Here is a 26,457-nt window from a genome sequence, read left to right as displayed (position 1 = left end):
ATTTGAAGGAAAGAATTCATGTGCTGCAGATTTGATGGTTGGAAAAAAAAAATGCCGCATACGATTACAGAAATCTCCTTCACTTTGCTGGTGCTGTTAAACACTGCATTTTTTTTTCTGCAGCAAAAACTCTACTTGTAAACAAGCACTAAGAGATTAAAATCTACAGTTTCCTAAAGGCCCCGTCTCACATAGCGATTTACCAACGATCACGACCAGCGATACGACCTGGCCGTGATCGTTGGTAAGTCGTTGTGTGGTCGCTGGGGAGCTGTCACACAGACAGCTCTCTCCAGCGACCAACGATCAGGGGAACGACTTCGGCATCGTTGAAACTGTCTTCAACGATGCCGAAGTCCCCCTGCAGCACCCGGGTAACCAGGGTAAACATCGGGTTACTAAGCACAGGGCCGCGCTTAGTAACCCGATGTTTACCCTGGTTACCCAAAAAAACAAACAGTACATACTCGCCTTTCGGTGTCCAGGTCCCTTGCCGTCTGCTTCCTGCTCTGACTGAGCCGCCGTACAGTGAGAGCTGAGCGCAGCGGTGACGTCACTGCTGTGCTCTCACTTCTCACTGTACGGCCGGCAGTCAGTGAGAGCGGGAAGCAGACGGCGAGGGACCTGGACACCGAAAGGCGAGTATGTACTGTTTGTTTTTTTTTACATTTACGCTGGTAACCAGGGTAAACATCGGGTTACTAAGCGCGGCCCTGCGCTTAGTAACCCGATGTTTACCCTGGTTACCAGTGAAGACATCGCTGGATCGGTGTCACACACACCGATTCAGCGATGTCAGCGGGGCCTCAACGACCAAAAAAAGGTCCAGGCCATTCCGACACGACCAGCGATCTCACAGCAGGGGCCTGATCGCTGGTACGTGTCACACATAGCGAGATCGCTATGGAGGTCGCTGTTGCGTCACAAAACTTGTGACTCAGCAGCGATCTCGCTAGCGATCTCGCTATGTGAGACGGGGCCTTAAGAATATTAATTTTCTTTGCAGTAGAATGTAGAGGTTTCATGATGAAAGGGGAGGGTGACTGTAGGTGGGATGACCATGCAAATAATATATAAAGGCAAAGTCAGGATGAAATGCTGCAATCACACTGAAGTGGAACATAATGAGTCATCGGTGTGTATGTGAACTTGTTTTTACATAGATTGGTACAGATAAAAAGTTTCAATCCCAGCAAATTAAAGAGCTGTTTTTCTCCTATGATAAGGGTCTTTGCCAGTTACTTTTTTTCAAAGAATTAGGCTATGTGCACATGTCAGGATTTCTTGCAGTAATTTTCCTGACAAAATCTGGACATTTCTGCCAGAAATCCGCATGCGTTTTTTTGCGTTTTTTTCATGCGTTTTTTTCCAAATGCATAGAATTGCGGGAAAAACGCGGAAAATCCGCAAAATTAATGAACATGCTGCTTTTTTTACCGCGATGCGTTTTTTTTCGCGGAAAAAGATGCACCATGTGCACAAAACATGCAGAATGCATTCTAAATGATAGGATGCATAATGTATGCGTTTTTAATGAGTTTTTATAGTGTTTTTATCGCGGAAAAAAAACACGAAAAAACCTGAACGTGTGCACATACCCTTATTGTACAGATCACAGCTGTGAAATTCTGGACAATTAAGAGTACCGTATATACTCGAGTATAAGCCGAGATTTTCAGCCCAAATTTTTGGGCTGAAAGTGCCCCTCTCGGCTTATACTCGAGTCATGATCGGTGGTGGGGTCGGCGGGTGAGCACTGTTATATACTCACCTGCTTCCGGGGCTCCTGGCGCTCCCCCTGCCCGTCCCACGGTCTCCGGGTGCTGCAGCCTCTTCCCCTGAGCGGTCACGTGGGACCGCTCATTAGAGAAATGAATAGGCTGCTCCACCTCCCATAGGGGCGGAGCCGCCTATTAATTTCTCTAATGAAGCGGTGCCGGTGACCGCTGACAGAGGAAGAGGCTGCGGCACCGAAGACAGGCAGGGGGAAGGAGCGGGACGCCGGGAGCAGGTAAGTATCGCATATTCACCTGTCCGCGTTCCACACGCCGGGCGTCGCGCTATCTTCCCGGTGTCTCTCTGCACTGACTGTGCAGGTCAGAGGGCGCGATGACGCATATAGTGTGCGCGCCGCCCTCTGCCTGATCAGTCAGTGCAGAGAGACGCTGGGACGGGACGCCGAGGAGCTGCAAGCAAGACAGGTGAGTATGTGTTTTTGTTTTTTTTTATTGCAGCAGCAGCAGCAGCAGCACAGATTTATGTGGAGCATCTATGGGGCAACGGTGCAGAGCACTATATGGCAGAGCTATGGGGCAACGGTGCAGAGTACTATATGGCAGAGCTATGGGGCAACGGTGCAGAGCACTATATGGCAGAGCTATGGGGCAACAGTGCAGAGCACTATATGGCACAGCTATGGGGCAACGGTGCAGAGCACTATATGGCACAGCTATGGGACAATGGTGCAGAGCACTATATGGCACAGCTATGGGGCAATGGTGCAGAGCACTATATGGCACAGCTATGGGGCAACGGTGCAGAGCACTATATGGCACAGCTATGAGGCAACGGTGCAGAGCACTATATGGCAGAGCTATGGGGCAACGGTGCAGAGCACTATATGGCACAGCTATGAGGCAACGGTGCAGAGCACTATATGGCAGAGCTATGGGGCAACGGTGCAGAGCACTATATGGCACAGCTATGGGGCAATGGTGCAGAGCACTATATGGCACAGCTATGAGGCAACGGTGCAGAGCACTATATGGCAGAGCTATGGGGCAACGGTGCAGAGCACTATATGGCACAGCTATGGGGCAACGGTGCAGAGCACTATATGGCAGAGCTATGGGGCAACGGTGCAGAGCATTATATATATGGCACAGCTATGGGGCAACGGTGCAGAGCATTATATATGGCACAGCTTTATGTGGAGCATCTATGGGGCCATAATGAATGGTATGGAGTATCTATTTCTAATTTTGAAATTCACCGGTACCTGCTGCATTTTCCACCCTAGGCTTATACTCGAGTCAATAAGTTTTCCCAGTTTTTTGTGGCAAAATTAGGGGGGTCGGCTTATACTCGAGTATATACGGTAATATATTTATTTGATGCAATGGAACTGATCATTAAAACAATTTGCATCTAGTGATTACTATCATTCTGCATGTGTAACTTGTAGTTAAATGGGCGTTCTAGTTTTAGAAAAAAATGTCATTGAATGTCATGGAAAGTTACACAATTTACCAATATACTGATTGAAATCCATTATCATCAATGTCCGATTAACATAATAGTGGCCACGGCCGGCTACTGCACATCCACCCCCTGTTGATTTGATTAGGGGGCGCATGTGCATTACCCGGCCATTGCCACTATACAGTCGACGGAGTTGTGCACCTTCGTAACTGAGCAGATCAGGCCGCTGTGGACACCAGGAACAGCTGATCAGCAGGGGTGACGGGTTTCACACCGATCAGAGAAAATATCCAGTAACCACACACTAATGTTAAAGCAGCACATTTATTTAAAAAAAAGGATAGAAAAAATGCTGTTAAAAAACCATAGAAATGCAGAGTCTACACATTTTGAGATATCATAGCTATTAGTCAAAACTAACCTGAGCCTGTTCCCCAACAGTTACTCCTGGCTCCATTCTCTTAGGCCGGTTTCACACGTCAGTGGCTCCGGTACGTGTGGTGACAGTTTCCTCACATACCAGAGACACTGACTCACGTAGACACATTAAAACCAATGTGTCTCTGCACATGTCAGCGTGTTTTTACAGACCGTGTGTCCGTTTGCAAAACATGGAGGCATGTCAGTGTTTGTGGGAGCACATGAATCACACGGACCCATTAAAGTCAATGGGTCCGTGTAAACACGTACCGCACACGGATGGTGTCCGTGTGCGTTTTTCCTGTCGTAGGGTTAAAATTGTAAAAAATTGTTGCAATACACGGCACACGTACAGCACACGGACCTTAAAAACGTACTCACGGATCGTCTATGTGAGCACACGGACACGGATAACTCCGGTACCGGAGAATTATCTGGACGTGTGAAACTGACCTTAGACTGACATCTGTCCCTATTTGGGTGTTTAGGAAGAGATATGTCAGTCCACTGGAGCTGGGAGGGAAGAAGCCTCCAGGACGGCTTTTAGAAGTTGCAGTAACCCATCCAGACTGATTCCTGGTTGGGGCAGCATAAATCATCTGGCAGGTTCCATTTAAATTGTGGAAATTAGATTGTAGGACCACAAGGGTAGATTCACACAACAGATAGTCTCCAGATCCAAGAAAAAGAAGTCCAATTTTTTTGATTAGACTAACATCAGTTTTTCTTTGAGGTGGAGATTAAAAAAAAAAGTTACTCCACCTCCTCCATTCTGTCAGTTCGTGAAAATCAGACCGCACTTGTATGTCATTTGAGTGCCGTCCCATTTTGTCCGAGGACAGTGTACAGTGTCCATGTACAGCCCCATAAAATAACATGGATGCAAATACTATCCATGTAAACTATGGATAGCACTCATCCAAGAAAATCGGTACTGTGCACGAGCCCCAGATTGAGTGGTAATAATCTCTATGGCCCTAGAGTAGGTAGAACAATCATTTAAATTGGAAGAGCTAAATCACTATTATGCTATAATGCTACTACATCTACATATCATTACCATTATCTAAGTGTTTGATACATACTATAAAGGAATGTGACTACAGGGGGCACAGAAATATGTGGCCATGAAAGCTTGGAGAGATTATCTACGAAGTGTCTACTTCTCACACAATGCAGCCATTCTTCTGAAACCTGCTCTTCTTCATTGCAGTGGTTTTACATGTGAGTTTACATGAGAAATATGGGGTTCTGGGAGTCTCCAGTACAGTAAGCCCATCCCAGCATTTGGAACAAAAAGCCTATTGATGTAACCAGCAATGCTGGGATTATTGTCATTAGCTGCCTGTACAATTATGTCGCATGCAGTAGAGAGCTGAATACCAATATGGAGCTCATTAGCATAATGTAATAGAAAAATTTGTTGAATATATATATATTGTCATCTGGTTTTTACTTGTCACAATAATATAAAGCATTCTAGGATGACCATTGTAACCTAACTACTGACTATTCCCGAAGTCCACAAAATGGTAATCTAAAACAAAAAAAAAATTGGAATAAAGAAAAAATATTCAGACAGGTATTTCAGATGCAAAGGACTACGTTATGCAGAGATCTCACCGGGTAGCAGGCAGGACCTGAACCATGTGACCGAGGGGGAGTGGCCAGGGGGCAGAGCCAGGTTGCAAGGAGGCGAACGGCGTCGGAGAGTAGTAAAACGTGCCGAGGTCAATAACCAGGGGATACGCAAGGTAGCGGAGGGTGAGACAGAAAGATAGGTGGAAGTTGGAGGAAGAAAGCCGAGTAAACGAATGGATAGAAACAAAGCAGGGGAGCTGAGAGGGTCAAACAGATGAGATAAGGCACGGAGAGCAAACAACTCAGTATGCACACGCACATCAGGGGTTAGACACAGCCAGAACAAATGAATAATTGACAGAGAATCCTAGTCCAGCATGGGTATAAATATCCCTCCCAGATCCAAAAGGAGGCCACAACAATTAACCCTGTCCAAACCATGATAGTACCCCCCTTAATGGGGGGGCCACTGGCCCCCAGGCTTCCCTGGATATCTGGCATGGAAGGCCTACACCAGATGATTGGCGTGCACCGAGCTGGCCGGGACCCATGACCGATCCTCGAAAATACCCTTTCCAATGTATCAGATACTGGAGCTTCCGGCACACCCACCTAGAGTCAATGATGCGCCCTACCTCGTACTCCAGCTGTCCCTCTACCAATACTGGCAGAGTATCAGACGAAGAGTCTTCCCTAACCGTCCCCACTGGCTTTAACAGGGACCTGTGGAAGATAGATATTTTGAAGGAGGTGGGCAGCTGTAGGACACCGGACTGATTACCTCCACAATTTTGTATGGACCAATAAACTTGGGGCCCAGCTTCATAGAGGGTAGCTTAAGCTTGATATTACAAGTGGATAACCATACCTCCCTTACTATAAACGCTGGACCTGGCCCCCTCCTCCTCTCTGCAAATCGTTTGTACCTTTTCTGGGCTCTAGAGATGTCAGTCTGAACCTCCCTTCAAAGCGTTCTCAAACGCTGTATCATGCATTTGGCTCCAGGACAACCTAAATCCATGCGGGAAAATTCCCCAAAATGTGGGTCAAAACCATAGTTGACCAGTAAGGGAGACTTTCCAGTGGACTGACTCACATGAGAGTTGAACGCAGATTCTGCCATGGGCAATACCTCACACCAGTCCTCCTGTCTGGAAGAGGCCAGGCATCTCAAAATTTTCTCCCAAGGATTGGTTCGTGCGTTCAGTCTGTCCATTACACTCCAGGTGATAGGCAGAGGAGAAAGAGCGTAATCTCCAGCTTCTTACAAAAAGCCCTCCAAAACCTGGCCACAAACTGCACACCTCTGTCCGACACCACATTCACAGGCACTCCATGCAACTGAACAACATGCTGTATAAGCGGGCCAAGGTTTCAGCAGGTGTTAATGCGGGTGGAGGTACAAAGTGGGCTTGTTTGGAGAACCTATCCATCACCACCCATACCACTGACTTGCCCCTGGAAGGAGGAAGATTTGTGATAAAGTCCATGGACAAATGTGTTTATGACCTATCCGGAATTGGCAAAGGCATCAATTCGCCGGCCAGGTATGAGAACTCTTGGAACGGGCGCACACCCCACATGCAGTCACAAACTTTTTAACATCTGATACCATAGAGGTCCACCAGAAACCTAGCAACAGCCACCGGCGTAGCTGCAATCCCAGATGGGTTCTTAACACAAAATCATGAAACTCCTGCAGGAGTCTGAGACGGAACCGTTCCGGTACAAACAATTTACCTGGAGGTGTACTACCAGGAGCCCGGGTTTGGGCATCCAAAATCTCTGCAAATTGGAAGAGATTTCAGCCACCACTACTCCTGGCTGAAGAATGGATGAGGGAGGTTCTGGAGGGGACACAGTATCAAAACTTCGGGATAAAGCATCAGCCTTAATATTTTTTGATCCCGGGCAGAATGTAATGGTAAATTGAAATTGAGAAAAAAAAATGGCCCGCCGAGCCTGTCTGGGGGCCAGTCTCTTGGCAGACTCGATATAGGCCAAATTTTTATGATCAGTGATAACTGTAATGGGGTGGATATCCCCCTCCAAGAAATGCCTCCATTCTTCAAAAGCCAACTTAACTCCTTCCCGACCTGTGACGCCACGTAGGCGTCATGAAAGTCAGTGCCAATCCGACCTGTGACGCCTATGTGGCGTCATGGAGGGATTGCGTCCCTGCAGATCGGGTGAAAGGGTTAACTCCAATTTCACCCGATCTGCAGGGACAGGGGGAGTGGTACTTCAGCCCAGGGGGGTGTCTTCACCCCCCGTGGCTACGATTGCTCTGATTGGCTGTTGAAAGTGAAACAGCCAATCAGAGCGATTTGTAATATTTCACCTATGAAAACTGGTGAAATATTACAATCCAGCCATGGCCGATGCTGCAATATCATCGGCCATGGCTGGAAACCCTGATCTGCCTCCCCAGTCCTCCGTCCTGTGCTGCGCACCCCTCCGTCCGCCTGCCGCTCCCGCGTCCTGTCCGCTCCCCCTGTGCTCCGATCCCCCCCTCATACTTACCGAGCCTCCCGGTGTCCATCTGTCTGCTCCATGGGTGCCGCCATCCTCCAAAATGACGGGCGCGGTGCTGGCCGGCAGATTCGTTCCAGGTACATTTTCATCACTGTGATAAAGCCTAACACAGTGATAAAAAAAAAATAGTAAATGAACCCCCCCCTTTATCACCCCCATAGGTAGGGACAATAATAAAATAAAATATATTTACTTTTATTTTTCCACTAGGTTTAGGGTTAGCACTAGGGCTAGGGTTAGAATTAGGGTTAGAATTAGGCTATGTGCACACGGTGCGGGTTTGGCTGCGGATCCGCGGTGGATTGGCCGCTGCAGATTCGTAGCAGTTTTCCATCAGGTTTACAGTACCATGTAAACCTATGGAAACCCAAATCCGCTGTGCCCATGGTGCGGAAAATACCGCGCAGGAACGCTGCATTGTATTTTCTGCAGCATGTCAATTCTTTGTGCGGATTCCGCAGCGTTTTACACCTGTTCCTCAATAGGAATCCGCAGGTGAAATTCGCCTAAAAAACCACTGGAAATCCGCGGTAAATCCACAGGTAAAACGCAGTGCATTTTACCTGCGGATTTTTCAAAAATGGTGCAGAAAAATCTCACACGAATCCGCAACGTGGGCACATAACCTTACGGTAAGGGTTGGAATTAGGGCTAGGGTTGGAAATAGGGTTAAGATTAGGCTTGTGGTTAGGGTTAGGGGTGTGTCGGAGTTAGGGTTGTGGCTAGGGGTGTGCTGGGGTTAGGGTTGTGATTAGGGTTATGGCTAGAGTTGGGATTACAGTTAGGGGTGTGTTGGGGTTAGTGTTGGAGTTAGAATTGAGGGGTTTCCACTGTTTAGGCACATCAGGGGTCTCCAAACGCAACATGGCACCACCATTGATTCCAGCCAATCTTGTGTTCAAAAAGTCAAATGGTGCTCCCTCCCTTCCGAGCCCTGACGTGCGCCCAAACAGTGGATTAGCCCCACATATGGGGTACCAGCATACTCAGGACAAACTGGGCAACAACTATTGGGGTCCAATTTCTCCTGTTACCCTTGCGAAAATAAAAAATTGCTTACTAAAACATAATTTTTGAGGAAAGAAAAATGATTTTTTATTTTCACAGCTCTTCGTTATAAACTTCTGTGAAGCACTTGGGGGTTCAAAGTGCTCACCACACATCTAGATAAGTTCCTTGGGAGGTCTAGTTTCCAAAATGGGGTCACTTGTGGGGGGTTTCTACTGTTTAGGCACATCAGGGGCTCTGCAAATGTAACATGATGCCCGCAGACCATTCCATCAAAGTCTGCATTCCATGACGTCACTACTTCCCTTCTGAGCCCCGACATGTGCCCAAACAGTGGTTCCCCCCCACATATGGGGTATCAGCATACTCAGGACAAACTGGACAACAACTTTTGGGGTCCAATTTTTCCTTTTACTCTTGTGAAAATAAACAATTGAGGGCTAAAAAATAATTTTTGAGGAAAGAAACATGATTTTTAATTTTCACGGCTCTCCGTTATAAACTTCTGTGAAGCACTTGGGGGTTTAAAGTGGTCACCGCAGATCTAGATTAGTTCCATGGGAGGTCTAGTTTCCAAAATGGGGTCACGTGGGGGAGCTCCAATGTTTAGGCACACGGGCTCTCCAAACACGACATGGTGTCCGCTAACAATTGGAGCTAATTTTTCATTCAAAAAGTCAAATGGCGCTCCTTCCCTTCCGAGCCCTACCGTGTGCCCAAACAGTGGTTTACCCCCACATGTGAGGTATCAGTGTACTCAGGAGAAATTGCCCAACACATTTTAGGATCCATTTTATCCTGTTGCCCATGTGAAAATGAAAAAATTAAGGCTAAAAAAATTTTTGTGAAAAAAAAAGTACTTTTTCATTTTTAAGGATCAATTTGTGAAGCACCTGGGGGTTTAAAGTGCTCACTATGCATCTAGATAGGCTCCTTGGGGGGTCTAGTTTCCAAAATGGGGTCACTTGTGGGGGAGCTTCAATGTTTAGGCACACAGGGGCTCTCCAAACGCGACATCGTGTCCGCTAAAGATTGGAGCAAATTTTTCATTGAAAAAGTCAAATGGCGCTCCTTCCCTTCCGAGCCCTGTCGTGCGCCCAAACAGTGGTCCCCCCCCCCATATGGGGTATCGGCGTACTCAGGACAAATTGTACAATAACATTTGGGGTCCAGTTTCTCTTTTTACCCTTGGGGAAAATAAAAAAGATTGTTGCTAAAAGATCATTTTTGTGACTAAAAAGTGAAATGTTCATTTTTTCCTTCCATGTTGCTTCTGCTGTGAAGCACCTGAAGGGTTAATAAACTTTTTGAATGTGGTTTTGAGCACCTTGCTTCATCAGGATGGTCTGAGTGCCCAACGTCCACAGATGGGGGTTGTGCTCACAGACCGACACCGTGCAGGATGCTTGGCATTTGCCACAGAACACCAGGATTGGCAAATTCGCCACTGGTGCCGTGCTCTTCACAGATGAAAGCAGGTTCACACTGAGCACATGTGACAGAGTCTGGAGACGCCGTGGAGAGCGATCTGCTGCCTGCAACATCCTTCAGCATGACTGGTGTGGCAGTGGGTCAGTAATGGTGTGGGGTAGCATTTCTTTGGAGGGCCACACAGCCCTCCATGTGCTCGCCAGAGGTAGCCTGACAGCCATTAGGTACCAAGATGAGATTCTCAGACCCCTTATGAGACCATATGCTGGTGCGGTTGGCCGTGGGTTCCTCCTAATGCAGGACAATGCCAGACCTCATGTGGTGAGTGTGTTAGCAGTTCCTGCAAGATGAAGGCATTGAAGCTATGGACTGGCTCCCCATTCCCCAGTCCTGAATCCGATTGAACACATCATGTCTCGTTCCATCCACCAACGTCACATTGCACCACAGACTGTGCAGGAGTTGGCGGATGATTTAGTTCAGGTCTGGGAAGAGATCCCTCAGGAGACCATCCGCCGCCTCATCAGGATCATGGCCAGGTGCTGTAGGGAGGTCATACAGGCAGGTGGAGGCCACACACACTACTGAGCATCATTTCCTTGTCTTGAGGCATTTCCACTGAAGTTGGATCAGACTGTAACTTCATTTTCCACTTTGATTTTGATCATCATTCCCACTCCAGACCTCCATGGGATATTAGTTGTGATTTATGTTGATCATTTTTAGGTTTTATTGTTCTCAACACATTCCACTATGTAATGAATAATGATTTACAACTGGAACATTTCATTCAGTGATATCTAGGATGTGGGATTTTAGTGTTCAATTTATATTTTTGAGCAGTGTATAATTCAGAAAGAAATCAGCACTGTATGGATGCGTCTCCTTGCCCTTGAGCATCATCAGCAGATCCACAAAGGGAAGGGATTTGTAGCTCCGATATAGGAACAGAATTAAATCACTCACAAACAGCACCATACAAACTCAATTAACCACAATGAGGTCTGTTTAGGTGTCCGTATTTAAAAAAAAAAAGTTCAGTGTGTCGCATTTTATTTCTACGGAGCAAGTGTGAATCTAGCCTAAGTCCTATAAGGTACAAGACTCCTCACATAAGTTTTATTTTTCTAGCACATCCGATAGATGATCACTTGGATTGAGATCTGGAAATTTGCAGGTCAAGACAATAACTTGAGTTAAAGCTTCATCACCTACACATACATATTGCATGGGTGGTCCACTGGTTCCCGGGAGTGGTCTGGCTGGCGGGAAATCGTATGTCTCTCCATACAAGCAACGGCCCATTGGAGAGTTTTTAAAAACTTGAGAGTCATTGGACCGTCCATAGGCTCCTATGTCCACAGCCAGGAATTTGCAGTTGGCGTCTGCTATAGCCATGAGTACAATAGAGAAGTATTTCTTGTAGTTGTAGTACTCAGAGCCTGTTCCTGCCGGTTTAGCAATCCTGATGTGTTTCCCGTCGATGGCACCAACACAATTTGGGAAATGGCACATTTGCTCAAACTGTTCTGCACTTGTCAGCCAGATGTTCATTGATGGTTGGGGGATATACTCCTGCTGTAAAGTGTCCCAAATAGCCCGACAGGTCTCCTTCACTATTCCGGAAATAGTGGAAATGCCAAGTCGGAATTGATAATGGAGTGAAGTCAGAGATTCACCCGTAGCAAGGAAGCTGTTGAAAAAAAAAATATGTTAGAAAAAATTGCACAGACCAACATTTAAAATTTTTGGTTTCATGGTAAAGTTTCAATAAATGGCACTGTGGACATTTTGGTTGTGTCATGACGCACAATACAACCTACATGAAACAGGTGTAAAACAGTGTAATGACCACAAACAAAAAAATTACATACTGCAAAAAATGGTACGCAATGTTTCAGTGCAGTATTTTCTGCAGCATGTAACATTACATTAAATATGAGCAATAACATAAAAGGCAGTGGAATGGCCACAAAAAAAAAAAAAATACATGCTGCAGAAAATGCTACGCAATGTTTCAGCGCAGTATTTTCTGCAGTATGTAATATCACAATTACATATGTGCAATGACATAAAAAAAGAGGCTTACCGCAGGGTCACCATCAGCCGCTCCGCCGGTGTGATGGCAAGCCTCATCCTTGTGTCCTGCCTTTGGATGACATCCTCTAGTTTTCTAGCAAATAATCAAAATGTTCCATCCTCATCCGTACGTAATTGAAGAATTTGTCTGGGTTGTGCCGCAACTCCAGGTACAGAGTAGACTGGACACTCCGGGTCATCCGCAGTTCATTGATCGGATGAATCCAGAGTCTCCGTTGCTGCAGAAGCATCCTCCGTCTTTCTGCTGCCGCCTCCTTCTCCCGCACTATAATATCTAGGCGATTCGTCTCAAATATCACGTCAGTTACCACACTCGCAATCCTACCAAGTACTCCTTCCATCGCTGCCACAAAACTAAAACCCTCAAAGATGGGCTGTAAAAACAGTCAGTATACAGTTTTCCATATTTTCCAGTAGCCAATCAAATTTGGGAGCCTCCCATTCTAAAAACGTATCCGTCGTAAAAACGGATGCAACGGATGGTAAAAACGGATGCAACGCATACAGTATTTGGACGGAACCATTTAGCGGATTTGCGACGGATCCGTCGAAATGCTGTATGCGTTGCATCCGTTTTTCACTAGTTTTGACGCATCCGTTTTTTACACAAAACGACGCTTTTGGACGTCTACAGAAAAACGCTAGTGTGAAAGTAGCCTTAGTAGTGCTGCACATAAACTACTCGAATTTGCTGGTGACGCCTTACCGTCTGAGCCTGGCCAAAACTCCCGAGTGTGCGATGTCACGGGAGCGCAGCAGGTCGCCACGGCATGCAGAGCAAGATAACTCTGCAAATGGTGGAGAGATGAGTAACAACAGTAGATAAATTATGTTAGAGGAGCAGCATAAAATCCAACATATGTTTTGCAACATATTGGAAAAAAATGTCCGTGTGATTAAAGGAAGGATATGGTGTATTTTTTACAGCCATGTTAAGCTTAGGGCCGGGGTCACACTTGTGAGTGCAGTGTAAGAAACTCGCACAAGTCTCTCCCATTAACCCCTTCCCGACATTTGACGTACTATCCCGTCGAGGTGGGGTGGGCCCGTATGACCGCCGACGGGATAGTACGTCATCACCGATCAGCGGCGCTCACGGGGGGAGCGCGGCCGATCGCGGCCGGGTGTCAGCTGCATATCGCAGCTGACATCCGGCACTATGTGCCAGGAGCGGTCACGGACCGCCCCCGGCACATTAACCCCCGGCACACCGCGATCAAACATGATCGCAGTGTACCGGCGGTATAGGGAAGCATCGCGCAGGGAGGGGGCTCCCTGCGGGCTTCCCTGAGACCCCCGGAGCAACGCGATGTGATCGCGTTGCTGCGAGGGTCTCCTACCTCCTTCCTGGCTGCAGGTCCCGGATCCAAGATGGCCGCGGCATCCGGGTCCTGCAGGGAAGGAGGTGGCTTACCGAGTGTCTGCTCAGAGCAGACACTTGGTAAGCCTGCAGCCCTGCACAGCAGATCGTCGATCTGGCAGAGTGCTGTGCACACTGCCAGATCAATGATCTGTGATGTCCCCCCCTGGGACAAAGTAAAAAAGTTAAAAAAAAAATTTTCCACATGTGTAAAAAAAAAAAAAAAAAAAATCCTAAATAAATAATAAAAAAAAAAAATATATTATTCCCATAAATACATTTCTTTATCTAAATAAAAAAAACAAAACAATAAAAGTACACATATTTAGTATCGCCGCGTCCGTAACGACCCAACCTATAAAACTGCCCCACTAGTTAACCCCTTCAGTAAACACCGTAAGAAAAAAAAAAAAAAAACGAGGCAAAAAACAACGCTTTATTACCATACCACCGAACAAAAAGTGGAATAACACGCGATCAAAAAGACTGATATAAATATCCATGGTACCGCTGAAAACGTCATCTTGTCCCGCAAAAAACAAGCCGCCATACAACATTATCAGCAAAAAAATAAAAAAGTTATAGTCCTGAGAATAAAGCGATACGAAAATAATTATTTTTTCTATATTTTAGTTTTTATCGTATAAAAGCGCCAAAACATAAAAAAATGATATAAATGAGATATCGCTGTAATCGTACTGACCCGAAGAATAAAACTGCTTTATCAATTTTACCAAACGCGGAACGGTATAAACGCCTCCCCCAAAAGAAATTCATGAATAGCTGGTTTTTGGTCATTCTGCCTCACAAAAATCGGAATAAAAAGCGATCAAAAACGGTCACGTGTCCGAAAATGTTACCAATAAAAACGTCAACTCGTCCCGCAAAAAACAAGACCTCACATGACTCTGTGGAGCAAAATGTGGAAAAATTATAGGTCTCAAAATGTGGAGACGCAAAAACTTTTTTGCTATAAAAAGCGTCGCTGGTTTCACACTTGCGTTTTTGTCTGCAGCGTTTTTTGCACAAAAAAACGCATGCGTTTTTTCCCTATATTTAACATTGAAAACGCATGCGGTTTTTTTGTACGCGTTTGGTCGCGTTTTCAAACGCATGCGTTTTTTTTCTGCATGCGTTCATTTTCAGAAATACAACCTGCAGTATTTTCTTGCGTTTTTAAGCACATGCGTTTGTTTGCGTTAAAAACGCATGCATTTAAACACACTGAAAAGCCACCCACCACCATCAAGGTGATAAAGGGATCCAAACCCTAACCCTAACTCTACCCCTAACCTCACCCCTAACCGTTTAATGAACATTTTCTGACAGTCATAGTGCCACGTATTTCAGTGCCACGTATTTCAGTGCCACGTATTTCAGTGCCACGTATTTCAGTGCCACGTATTTCAGTGCCACGTATCACATATTTCAGTGCCACGTATCACGTATTTCAGTGCCACGTATCACGTATTTCAGTGCCACATATTTTAGTACCACGTATTTCAGTGCCACGTATTTCAGTGCCACGTATTTCAGTGCCACGTATTTCAGTGCCACGTATTTCAGTGCCACGTATTTCAGTGCCACGTATCACGTATTTCAGTGCCACGTGTTTCAGTGCCACGTATTTAAGTGCCACGTATCACGTATTTCAGTGCCACGTATTTCAGTGCCACGTATTTCAGTGCCACGTATCACGTATTTCAGTGCCACGTATTTCAGTGCCACGTATTTCAGTGCCACGTATTTCAGTGCCACGTATTTCAGTGCCACGTATCACGTATTTCAGTGCCACGTGTTTCAGTGCCACGTATTTAAGTGCCACGTATCACGTATTTCAGTGCCACGTATTTCAGTGCCACGTATTTCAGTGCCACGTATCAGTGCCACGTATCACATATTTCAGTGCCACGTATTTCAGTGCCACGTATTTCAGTGCCACGTATTTCAGTGCCACGTATTTCAGTGCCACGTATTTCAGTGCCACGTATCACGTATTTCAGTGCCACGTGTTTCAGTGCCACGTATTTAAGTGCCACGTATCACGTATTTCAGTGCCACGTATTTCAGTGCCACGTATTTCAGTGCCACGTATTTCAGTGCCACGTATTTCAGTGCCACGTATTTCAGTCACGTTTAGGGTTAGGGTTAGGGTTAGGGTTAGGGCTAGGGTTGGAGGTAAAGTTAGGGTTGGGGCTAAAGTTAGGGTTGGGGCTAAAGTTAGGGTTAGGGTTTGGATTACATTTACGTTTGGATTAGGGTTGGGATTAGAATTATGGGTGTGTCAGGGCTAGGGGTGTGGTTAGGGTTACCGTTGGGATTAGGGTTAGGGGTGTGTTTGGGTTAGGGTTTCAGGTAGAATTGGGGAGTTTCCACTGTCCAGGCACATCAGGGGCTCTACAAGCGCGACATGGCGTCCAATCTCAATTCCAGCCAATTCTGCGTTGAAAAAGTAAAACAGTGCTCCTTCCCTTCCGAGCTCTCCCGTGCGCCCAAAAAGGGGTTTACCCCAACATATGTGTTATCAGCGTACTCGGGACAAATTGAACAACAACTTCTGGGGTCCAAGTTCTCTTGTTATCCTTAGGAAAATAAAAATTTGGGGGGCTAAAAATCATTTTTGTGGGAAAAAAAAGATGTTTTATTTTCACGGCTCTGCGTTATAAACTGTAGTGAAACACTTGGGGGTTCAAAGTTCTCACAACACATCTAGATAAGTTCCTTGGGAGGTCTAGTTTCCAATATGGGGTCACTTGTGGGGGGTTTGTACTGTTTGGGTACATCAGGGGCTCTGCAAATGCAACGTGACGCCTGCAGACCAATCCATTTAAGGCTGCATTCCAAATGGCGCTCCTTCCCTTCCGAGCTCTGTCATGCACCCAAACAGTGGTTCCCCCCCACATATGGGGTATCAGCGTACTCAGGACAAATTGGACAACAACTTTTGGGGTCTAATTTATCCTGTTACCCTTGTGAAAATACAAAACTGGGGGCTAAAAAATCATTTTTGTGAAAAAAAAAAAGAATTTTTATTTTCACGGCTTTGCGCTATAAACTTTAGTGAAACACTTGGGGGTTCAAAGTTCTCAAAACACATCTAGATAAGTTCTTTGGGAGGTCTAGTTTCCAATATGGGGTCACTTGTGGGGGGTTTGTACTGTTTGGGTACATCAGGGGCTCTGCAAATGCAACGTGACGGCTGCTGACCAATCCATTTAAGTCTGCATTCCAAATGGCGCTCCTTCCCTTCCGAGCTCTGTCATGCGCCCAAACAGTGGTTCCCCCCCACATATGGGGTATCAGCGTACTCAGGACAAATTGGAAAACAAATTTTGGGGTCCAATTTATTCTGTTACCCTTGTAAAAATACAAAGCTGGGTGCTAAAAAATCATTTTTGAGAAAAAAAATAAAAATTATTTTCACGGCTCTGCGTTATAATCTGTAGTGAAACACTTGGGGGTTCAAAGCTCTCAAAACACATCTAGATAAGTTCCTTAGGGGGTCTACTTTCCAAAATGGTGTCACTTGTAGGGAGTTTCAATGTTTAGGCACATCAGGGGCTCTCCAAACGCAACATGGCGTCCCATCTCAATTCCAGTCAATTTTGCATTGAAAAGTCAAATGGCGCTCCTTCCCTTCCAAGCTCTGCCATGCGCCCAAACAATGGTTTACACCCACATATGGGGTATCAGCGTACTCAGGACAAATTGCACAACATTTTTTGGGGTCCAATTTCTTCTCTTACCCTTGGGAAAATAAAAAATTGGGGGCGAAAAGATCATTTTTGTGAAAAAATATGATTTTTTATTTTTACGGCTCTGCATTATAAACTTCTGTGAAGCACTTGGTGGGTCAAAGTGCTCACCACACATCAAGATAAGTTCCTTAGGGGGTCTACTTTCCAAAATGGTGTCACTTGTAGGGGGTTTCAGTGTTTAGGCACATCAGGGGCTCTCCAAACGCAACATGGCGTCCCATCTCAATTCCAGTCAATTTTGCATTGAAAAGTCAAATGGCGCTCCTTCCCTTCCAAGCTCTGCCATGCGCCCAAACAATGGTTTACACCCACATATGGGGTATCAGCGTACTCAGGACAAATTGCACAACATTTTTTGGGGTCCAATTTCTTCTCTTACCCTTGGGAAAATAAAAAATTGGGGGCAAAAAGATCATTTTTGTGAAAAAATATGATTTTTTATTTTTACGGCTCTGCATTATAAACTTCTGTGAAGCACTTGGTGGGTCAAAGTGCTCACCACACATCAAGATAAGTTCCTTAGGGGGTCTACTTTCCAAAATGGTGTCACTTGTAGGGGGTTTCAGTGTTTAGGCACATCAGGGGCTCTCCAAACGCAACATGGCGTCCCATCTCAATTCCAGTCAATTTTGCATTGAAAAGTCAAATGGCGCTCCTTTCCTTCCGAGCTCTGCCATACGCCCAAACAGTGGTTTACCCTCACATATGGGGTATCAGCGTACTCAGGACAAATTGTACAACAACTTTGGGGGTCCATTTTCTCCTGTTACCCTTGGTAAAATAAAACAAATTGGAGCTGAAATAAATTGTGTGTGAAAAAAAGTTAAATGCTCATTTTTATTTAAACATTCAAAAAATTCCTGTGAAACACCTGAAGGGTTAATAAACTTCTTGAATGTGGTTTTGAGCACCTTGAGGGGTGCAGTTTTTAGAATGGTGTCACACTTGAGTATTTTCTATCATATAGACCCCTCAAAATGACTTCAAATGAGATGTGGTCCCTAAAAAAAAATGGTGTTGTAAAAATGAGAAATTGCTGGTCAACTTTTAACCCTTATAACTCCGTCACAAAAAAAAATTTTGGTTCCAAAATTGTACTGATGTAAAGTAGACATGTGGGAAATGTTACTTATTAAGTATTTTGCGTGACATATGTCTGTGATTTAAGGGCATAAAAATTCAAAGTTGGAAAATTGCGAAATTTTCAAAATTTTCGCCAAATATTCGTTTTTTTCACAAATAAATGCAAGTTATATCGAATAAATTTTACCACTAACATGAAGTACAATATGTCACGAGAAAACAATGTCAGAATCGCCAAGATCCGTCAAAGCGTTCCAGAGTTATAGCCTCATAAAGGGACAGTGGTCAGAATTGTAAAAATTGGCCCGGTCATTAACGTGCAAACCACCCTTGGGGGTGAAGGGGTTAATACCTGGCACTGCCGCCGGCACTCAGGACCGGAGCGTGCGGCTGCATGTATTCTATGTTGTTGAATGCTCCGGTCCGAAATGTCGGCGGCAGCTCTGGGTATTGATGGGAGAGACTTGTGCTGCATACAAGTGTGACCCCGGCCTAAATAAAGAAGTTGCACCTCTCACTCATGGGTCAGTCCTGCAATTACTTCTACGCTTTCCCACATCACCATTCCTCTGTGACTACTTTTATAAAGATCAGATGATTTTTTATTATACAGAAAACCTTCCCTGTGATACTTTAAACTAAATCTGAGAATACCAGTAGACGCATATGATTTTCCCCTTTGGTAACAATAGGCCCCGTGCAGGGCCGGACTGGGACTAAAATTCAGCCCTGGCATTTGAAGTTACACAGGCCCACTTGTCACATGGTGACTGTATAATATCTTTGTACACTTGTAGGCAGGGCCAGTTTTAGGCAAAGTGGGGCCCTAGGCAAAGTTTAAAATGGGTCCCCAAATGCTAACATATTGCACATCACACAGAAGCCTTTCTGTTGTATTTACGTGCGCTGAGTTCAGGCCGCTAAACGAGTTTGATCGACAATACTGAAGTTGTTCAACGCTTGTTTCCCGGCCTCTTTCCACCAGCTGAGGAATAATGATGAGACAGAACGATCACTAATAGATCACCATACAGTATCATGTTTTCAGCAGCACATCTACAGTTTACACTGGCAATGTGCTGCTGACAACAAGGCTTTTTGTTCCAGCAAAAACAATCCGAATATGCAGCATTTTACTTGTTTAGTAAAATACACCCCATAGTCCTCCATATATTATAATGTGCTCCATAGTCCTCCATATAGTATAATACACTCCCTATAGTCCTCCATATATTAAAATACACTGCTCAGTCCTCCACATAGTATAATACACTCCTCATAGTCCTCCATATAGCATAATACAATCCTCATAGTCCTCCATATAGCATAATACAATCCTCATAGTGCTCCATATAGTATAATGCACCGCCACAGTCATCCATGTAGTACAATTCACTTCCCATAGTATAATGCACCCCATAGTTCTTCATATAGTATAACGTATTCCCCATAGTCCTCGATACAGTATAATGCAGCCCACATATAGTATAATGCAGCCACCCCAGAGTATAATGCAGCCACCCCAGAGTATAATGCAGCCACCCCAGAGTATAATGCAGCCACCCCACAGAGTATAATGCAGCCACCCCAGAGTATGTAACCCCCATAGAATATAATACAGCCCACCTCCCCATAATATATAATGTAGCCCCCCATAGAATATAATGCAGCCCCCCATAGTATATAACGCAGCCTCCCCCATAGAATATAATATACCCCCACAATAGTATATAACACAGCCACATAGTACATAACATGGCCTCCCCCATAGAATATAATATACTCCCCATAGTATATAGCAAAGCCCGCATATTATATAGCACAAACCGCATAGTATACAGCACAGCCTGCATACTATAGCACAGCTCACGTAGTAGATAACACAGCCCACACAGCAGTATTCAGCACAGACCACACAGTAGTATACAGCACAGACCACACAGTAGTATACAGCACAGCCCACGTAGAAGTATACAGCACAGTCCACACAGTAGTATACAGCACAGCCCACAGAGTAATATATACAGCACAGCCCACAAAGTAATATATACAGCACAGCCCACAAAGTAATATATACAGCACAGCCCACAGAGAACTATATACAGCACAGCCCACAGAGAACTATATACAGCACAGCCCACAGAGAACTATATAAAGCACAGCCCAGAGTACTATATACAGCACAGCCCAGAGTACTATATAAAGCACAGCCCAGAGAGTACTATATACAGCACAGCCCAGAGAGTACTATATACAGCACAGCCCAGAGAGTACTATATACAGCACAGCCCAGAGTACTATATACAGCACAGCCCACAGAGTACTATATACAGCACAGCCCACAGAGTACTATACACAGCACAGCCCACAGAGTACTATATACAGCACAGCCCACAGAGTACTATATACAGCACAGCCCACAGAGAACTATATACAGCACACAGTAGTATACAGCACAGAGCACAGCCCACAGAGAACTATATACAGCCCACAGTAGTATACAGCACAGAGCACAGCCCACAGAGAACTATATACAGCACAGAGCACAGCCCACAGAGAACTATATACAGCCCACAGTAGCATACAGCACAGAGCACAGCCCACAGATAACTATATACAGCCCACAGTAGTATACAGCACAGAGCACAGCCCACAGAGAACTATATACAGCACAGAGCACAGCCCACAGAGAACTATATACAGCCCACAGTAGCATACAGCACAGAGCACAGCCCACAGATAACTATATACAGCCCACAGTAGTATACAGCACAGAGCACAGCCCACAGAGAACTATATACAGCACAGAGCACAGCCCACAGAGAACTATATACAGCCCACAGTAGCATACAGCACAGAGCACAGCCCACAGATAACTATATACAGCCCACAGTAGTATACAGCACAGAGCACAGCCCACAGAGAGCTATATACAGCCCACAGCAGTATACAGCACAGAGCACAGCCCGCAGAGAACTATATACAGCCCACAGCAGTATACAGCACAGAGCACAGCCCACAGAGAACTATATATAGCACAGAGCACACAGTAGTATACAGCACAGAGCACAGCCCACAGAGAGCTATATACAGCCCACAGCAGTATACAGCAAAGAGCACAGCCCACAGAGAACTATATACAGCCCACAGTAGTATACAGCACAGAGCACAGCCCACAGAGAGCTATATACAGCCCACAGTAGTATACAGCACAGAGCACAGCCCACAGAGAACTATATACAGCCCACAGCAGTATACAGCACAGAGCACAGCCCACAGAGAACTATATATAGCACAGAGCACACAGTAGTATACAGCACAGAGCACAGCCCACAGAGAACTATATACAGCCCACAGCAGTATACAGCACAGAGCACAGCCCACAGAGAACTATATATAGCACAGAGCACACAGTAGTATACAGCACAGAGCACAGCCCACAGAGAGCTATATACAGCCCACAGCAGTATGCAGCACAGAGCACAGCCCACAGAGAACTATATACAGCCCACAGTAGTATACAGCACAGTGCACAGCCCACAGAGAGCTATATACAGCCCACAGTAGTATACAGCACAGAGCACAGCCCACAGAGAACTATATACAGCCCACAGCAGTATACAGCACAGAGCACAGCCCACAGAGAACTATATACAGCCCACAGCAGTATACAGCACAGAGCACAGCCCACAGAGAACTATATATAGCACAGAGCACACAGTAGTATACAGCACAGAGCACAGCCCACAGCAGTATACAGCACAGAGCACAGCCCACAGAGAACTATATACAGCCCACAGCAGTATACAGCACAGAGCACAGCCCACAGAGAACTATATACAGCCCACAGCAGTATACAGCACAGAGCACAGCCCACAGAGAACTATATATAGCACAGAGCACACAGTAGTATACAGCACAGAGCACAGCCCACAGAGAGCTATATACAGCCCACAGCAGTATACAGCACAGAGCACAGCCCACAGAGAACTATATACAGCCCACAGCAGTATACAGCACAGAGCACAGCCCACAGAGAACTATATATAGCACAGAGCACACAGTAGTATACAGCACAGAGCACAGCCCACAGAGAGCTATATACAGCCCACAGCAGTATGCAGCACAGAGCACAGCCCACAGAGAACTATATACAGCCCACAGTAGTATACAGCACAGTGCACAGCCCACAGAGAGCTATATACAGCCCACAGTAGTATACAGCACAGAGCACAGCCCACAGAGAACTATATACAGCCCACAGCAGTATACAGCACAGAGCACAGCCCACAGAGAACTATATACAGCCCACAGCAGTATACAGCACAGAGCACAGCCAGGGGCTGGCTGGCATTTTTCAGCCTGGGGGGCAATCACAAGGCAGTGGCCCTTCAGTTGCGGTGGCCCTACTTTTCCCTAATAATCTTTGGCCACTGCATAAAAGTAGCAGAGATAACAGGCTTTAAAAACAGACTGGTTCATAGATATGGGAACAGAACGGAGCTTGCTGCATAGATATGGTAGCAGAACCAAGCTTGCTCCAGAGATATGGAAGCAGAACCGAGCTTACTCCAGAGATATGGGAGCAGAACCGAGCTTACTACTGAGATGTGGGAGCAGAAACGAGCTTACTCCAGAGATATGGGAGCAGAACCGAGCTTATTCCGGAGATATAGGAGCAGAACCGGGCTTACTACAGAGATATGGGTGCAAAACAGAGCTTACTACAGCAGTATGGGAGCAGAACCGAGCTTACTACAGAGATATGGGAGCAGAACGGAGCTTTCTACAGAGATATGGGAGCAGAGCAGAGCTTACTGCAGAGATATGGGAGCAAAACAGAGCTTACTACAGAGATATGGGAGCAAAACAGAGCTTACTACAGAGATATGGGAGCAGAACCGAGCTTACTACAGAGATATGGGAGCAGAGTGGAGCTTACTGCAGAGATATGGGAGCAGAACTGAGCTTACTACAGAGATAATGGAGCAGAACCGAGCTTACTGCAGAGATATGGGAGCAGAACGGAGCTTACTACAGAGATATGGGAGCAGAACCGAGCTTACTACAGAAATAAGGGAGCAGAACCGAGTTTAATAAGTCTACTACATGGAACCAAGCCTGCTACATAGAAACTGGAGCAGAACCGAGATTATGGCATACATACGGTACCATAATCTAGATTACTACATTGATACAGTTCTAGAACCAAGTTTACTGCTTAGATATGGTGCCATAACGGAGCTTACTTACAAGCATACATACAATACGGCTACACAGTACCTACTACTATCACCACTACACAGCGAATACATAATATTATAATATCACCATTACCTCTATATGAAACTACATTCTATACAAAGACCAATGATACCACCATACACCCTTCACTATGACTGAATCACATTTAGCTGCTACTAATTTAAAAAAAAAGTTACCTAAAAAGAGCAATATTACAACCTAACAGTAACCTTATATTGGTAGATACCAGTTCCGCAGAACAAGTGATTACAGTACAGTTATATACAGTATATAGTAACTTACACATGACGTTCTTTCTGATTCAGATCGTTCACTTTTCTATCTGGCCCAGACCGACATGACAACTTCTCCAGCCAGGACTCGTCTGCACAGATTACTATAAAGGCACATTTGACTTCTCACATTTCTAGCGCCGTCCCCATCTATTCCCTACCTACAAAAACTCCCCACTCTGTGTGCACCTGCAGTGTGGACCACTGACCCCAATATTTAATCAATTGTGTCATTGCTAGGATTACTCCCACCCCCCAAAATCCCACAGAAAGTAGTAATGCCCCTACTGTGCAACGACATGTATGGGCCTTTGAAGGATATAAATATATAAATACAATTGTAAATGCATTAATTTAAAAAAAACCACAATACTAAGTGCTATTTACATGAACTCTGTATTTACTGTCAGTGTACATGTAACACAGTGATCACTGGTGACATTATACACAGGAGCTCTGTATATAGTGTCAGTGTACAGGTAATACAGGGATCACCACTGCCAGTGACATTATATACAGGAGCTCTGTATATAGTATACAGTGTATAGTGTCAGTGCACAGGTAATACACTGACTCACCAGTGACGTCTCTAGCTGAAGTCCTTCATCTTTGCTTTTCTCATTCATGCAGCACAGACCGCCGTCGCTTCTTCCAGCCAGGACTCGCCTCTGCATAAAAAAACACAGTTATCTAGAGCACCGCTTTCAGAGCACATTCCCCACTTTTTCCCTTTCTTCTACACTACACATCTGAATACAGAGGTCCACCCACAATCAATATATAATTGGTTATTATGCAACCTCATAGATTGCAAGCTTACGAGTCCCCCATCATGTGCAGTCCCCCTTACCTCCCACTTCATGTGCAGTCCTCCTTACCCCCACTTCATCATGTTCAGCCCAACTCCCCCACTTCATCATGTGCAGCCCAACTCCTCCTTCATCATGTGCAGTCCTCCTTAACCCCCAAATTCCATCATGTGCAGCCTCCTTTAACCCCCTAATTCCATCATGTGCAGCCTCCTTTAACCCCCCAAATTCCGTCATGTACAGCCTCCTTTAACCCCCCCAAATTCCATCATGTGCAGCCTCCTTTAACCCCCCAAATTCCATCATGTGCAGCCTCCTTTAACCCCTCCAAATTCCATCATGTGAAGCCTCCTTTAACCCCCCCAAATTCCATCATGTGCAGCCTCCTTTAACCCCCCCAAATTCCATCATGTGCAGCCTCCTTTAATCCCCCCAAATTCCACCATGTGCATCCTCCTTTAACCCCCAAAATTCCATCATGTGCAGCCTCCTTTAACCCCCCAAATTCCGTCATGTGCAGCCTCCTTTAACCCCCCAAATTCCATCATGTGCAGCCTCCTTTACCCCCCAAATTCCATCATGTACAGCCTCCTTTAACCCCCAAATTCCATCATGTGCAGCCTCCTTTAACACCCCCAAATTCCATCATGTGCAGCCTCCTTTAACCCCCCAAATTCCGTCATGTGCAGCCTCCTTTAACCCCCCAAATTCCATCATGTGCAGCCTCCTTTAACCCCCCCAAATTCCATCATGTGAAGCCTCCTTTAACCCCCCAAAATTCCGTCATGTGCAGCCTCCTTTAACCCCCCAAATTCCATCATGTGCAGCCTCCTTTAACCCCTCCAAATTCCATCATGTGCAGCCTCCTTTAACCCCTCCAAATTCCATCATGTGCAGCCTCCTTTAACCCCCCAAGTTCCATCATGTGCAGCCTCCTTTAACCCCCCCAAATTCCATCATGTGCAGCCTCCTTTAACCCCCCCAAATTCCATCATGTGCAGCCTCCTTTAACCCCCCCAAATTCCATCATGTGCAGCCTCCTTTAACCCCCCAAATTCCATCATGTGCAGCCTCCTTTAACCCCCCCAAATTCCGTCATGTGCAGCCTCCTTTAACCCCCAAAATTCCATCATGTGCAGCCTCCTTTAACCCCCCCAAATTCCATCATGTGCAGCCTCCTTTAACCCCCCAAATTCCATCATGTGCAGCCTCCTTTAACCCCCCCAAATTCCGTCATGTGCAGCCTCCTTTAACCCCCCCAAATTCCATCATGTGCAGCCTCCTTTCACCCCTCCCCACTTCTTCATTTGCAGTTACCCACCATTTAATTTAAAAAAAAAAAAAAGTTTTTCTTATACTTACATCACCACTCGCTCCCCTGCAGCGCCTCTCTGCTAGCCTCCTGGCCGGGACATGTCGGCACGTGCGCGATGACGTCATCGCGCACGCCCGACACCTGACCCGGAAGCATAGAGAGATATCATGGAGGGAGCAGGAGCTTGCAGCCGTCAAGCTGACAGCCGCGCACACGGCTCCTGGACCCGGCGCGGACGTGTGCGCCGACTGTGACTGCTGCCGGCCGCTTCACAGTGCAGCGCACACGGCCGCGCACAATTTGATGTGCAGCTCTACAG

This window comes from Ranitomeya variabilis, chromosome 1 (assembly GCF_051348905.1).
Source record: "Ranitomeya variabilis isolate aRanVar5 chromosome 1, aRanVar5.hap1, whole genome shotgun sequence".
Taxonomy (NCBI): domain Eukaryota; kingdom Metazoa; phylum Chordata; class Amphibia; order Anura; family Dendrobatidae; genus Ranitomeya; species Ranitomeya variabilis.
Note: the sequence above shows the minus strand (reverse complement) of the source record.